We start from the raw sequence: 3182 nt of genomic DNA on the forward strand, positions 1-3182 counted from the left end.
CGGCTGCTCGGGAAATCTACGTGCCACGCGGTGCGCTGGCTAGCTAGCCGCCGGCGCAAAAGGCACAAATTTAACCTTAAAACAAAAGTATTTTGTAAACTAAATTGTTTTTAAAAATATTTCACATCGCCCATCTTTTTGTATAACTCCCGACATCTAGGCACTGAACTCTACTGTGCAGCGTCCGACAGAATACGGGTGTCCGACAGCTACACAGTAGATTGCAGCACCTTGCTATCAGGCGCTGTATATTAGAGATCAGCTGGGTGAGAGTCAAATTTATGCCTTTTGCCGCTAGCCGGAGCTCCTCTACTTGCTCCGTCCGTCTCGCGGTGTCGATCTCGCAGTGGTCTGGTGTACACCTGTCGTTGTTGCCGGAGCGCCGGCTTTAGCTTTGCGTGGACGCCCGTGGTGCCAGCGCTTGGCCGCGGCCACCGGCCCTCCCCGGTGTCCCGATCCAGTGCGACCGCGGTGTCGAGGGAATACAGTTTGTATCGAATGCCTTGACTAATTCCCCTGAGGAATTGGTATAGAAAAAAATAAAAAAAATCCTATGAAACCTGTTGGAGAAAAGGTGTAGCCGCGGGCGTACCAGTCTGCACGCGCGGGCATTCTTTATTCTCAACCTCGTTGGGTTGAATTCAACGAGCAATCTTGAAACGCTGCTGACTCGATGGCACGCACATGCGCCGCGTCGTCCTGCAGCCAAACCAGACTGCCAAAACGCATTGTTTATTCACTGCAAAGTTTGCTTAAATAAAACCATCATTATTAAAAGATGCAGAGCATCGTCCATGGTCCATGGATGGCTAACCAATTAATTAAGCAGCCTTTACGAACGTTGGTTGTCTATATATATGACTATATCATCACGGGATTGATTGGACTGGATTCGCTGACTTCCGCGGACGCCGCGCTGTGCATCCGAGAGCGACTTGGCGTCGATGTCGTGGTGCCATGCCAGCTCGCCGGTGCCGCCGTCCACCGCATGTGATGATCGCGATGGACACGAGCCAGAGGAGCACGTCCGGGAGCAGAGGGCGCCGTGCCATTCCTCCCGTTCTCGGTCGGTACATGGCGGCGAGCTAGCTCCAGAGTCGTGATGCACGTCGTGTGTCCGCGACCCTCTTCCTTTACACTGCTTGCAGACTTTTTTTTTCTTTGGAAAACATAGCAAAAAAAGAGATGATAGAGATTTTTCTCGTCGAAAAGAGCAAACAGATGATGGGCTCCAGGGAGGGCTAAAGAAAACATTATTTCTACGTCACAAAAGAATCGAATTTTTTTGCACATACACGAATGCATATGGGAAAAGGCTGGTGTTCAACCGACTGATCTTTTGTTTTACGTCCGCCACGATTAGGCCCGCACGCCATATCTCTCCTTCGTCCTTATCTCCGTGGAACAACGCGGTCACTAATGCGTTTCTGTAGCTACTCCCATTCCTGCAACTGGTCACCAGTTTCGGAAAGCAAACCGCAACAAATGCTATGTTGCAGACCATCCGCCGGTCCCTTTGCTTGACATGTGTCCACCCACGTCTTATCTCTTCGTCTTTCTCCCTCATCTTATCTCTTTCTCAACCTCTCTCTCCTGTATACAAGTGTCCTATCAATGGCATGCATCTAGCAGGTGAGGAGGATGGTGACGACGCAAGCTGGTCGGAGGTCTGTCGCTCGTCGAGGGCGGCGCGATGGGGGGAATGGCAGTGCCTCTCCTCTCTCACCGCCGTCCGGCGGGCGCAAGTCGGTGGCGACGTGATGGTGGGGATGGGCGGTGCCGCTCCCCTCACCATCGTCCGGCGGGCGCTCGTGACGAACGACAATGATGTTTTTTTTGCAACATTCAATTTGTTGCAAGAAAGATTTCTGCAACATTAGTCATGTTGCAAAACTCTCTTTCGTACCACCATATAAAGGTGAAGGCAAAGAAAAAAATTTACAACATCACCTCAGTTGCAAAGTTTTTCTGCAACAATACCTCTGTTGCAAAAAATCAAGACAGAAAAATAAATTCCGCAACACGACCTATGTTGCAAAAAAATAATACCCACAACACAACCTATGTTGCAGAAAAAATCCACAAGATAATCTGCAAGTGTTTCTGCAACAAGGTCTCTGTTGCGAAGTAGAGAAAGACGTGCATCCACTCGATTTATCAAATCCGATGGCTCGCGCGGTGACGGATCTTTTAAAAAGATCCGCCGGCCGACGCCTAGCAGCCCCATGCATATGTAGCACATCCAGGGAAATTTTTATAACAGTATACTTCCATATGCGGCGTACACAAAAAAAAAACATGAAAATGCGCCATTTTTTGTTGTTGGGCCGGGATCTTGTTTTTGTAGCCTGCAAATCATAATATTTTTTGGATGAAAGTTTACAGATCCGTCGCGAATATGTATAAGTTGTTACATGTTTTTTTTTGTTTTTTAAACTTGAGAATATCATTTTTGGATCATTTGTAATACAGTCCTTTGATATCCCCATCCATAAAACTTCGCACTCCCTTTTTCGTGTGTTATAACTGTGACATTTCTCCTCTCTGATATGCACTCATGTTTGTAGAGTGTAATCCTCTTCTGTTATTGGGCTGGGCAGCAACTGTGAACTAAGCATAGCTTAGAGCACCTACGGTTGAGCTTCTCAAATGCGCCATATATGTTCGGGCGGACGGTTCAATGGGTGACAGGTCACAAAATCATGAGCCAGCCATCCCCCTCAAACCAGCCCTATTCGTCTTTTCGTACTTTTTATTTTTTTAATACATTTTATTTTCGTTTTTTCTTTATTTTTTTTACTTTTTAATACTATATATAGTGATGCTATTCATTACCAGGATGCAGAATAAGTTATTCTTCATCTGAGGTAATCTTACGATCACTTCATAATTAAGTTACATTTGAAATTCAAATAGTTACATTCCTATTTACTCACTATGTAAAATTTGGTATAAGAAAATAAAAATATAGATCACAAGATAAGAAAATTTGAAGTTTATGTATATTTTACATTATGTTTTACGTTGTAATTTTACAAAACATAAAATATTTTTTACGGTGATTATATATTTTCTTACGGTCTCTTTTTACGTCAGAAATAAGACAAAACTTACGGAACGTAAAATTACAGTGCATTGGTGGTAAAATAGAGGGGAGTGAAAAATAACTATTCCTCACGCAG

Source organism: Triticum dicoccoides, chromosome 1A (assembly GCF_002162155.2).
Source record: "Triticum dicoccoides isolate Atlit2015 ecotype Zavitan chromosome 1A, WEW_v2.0, whole genome shotgun sequence".
Taxonomy (NCBI): domain Eukaryota; kingdom Viridiplantae; phylum Streptophyta; class Magnoliopsida; order Poales; family Poaceae; genus Triticum; species Triticum dicoccoides.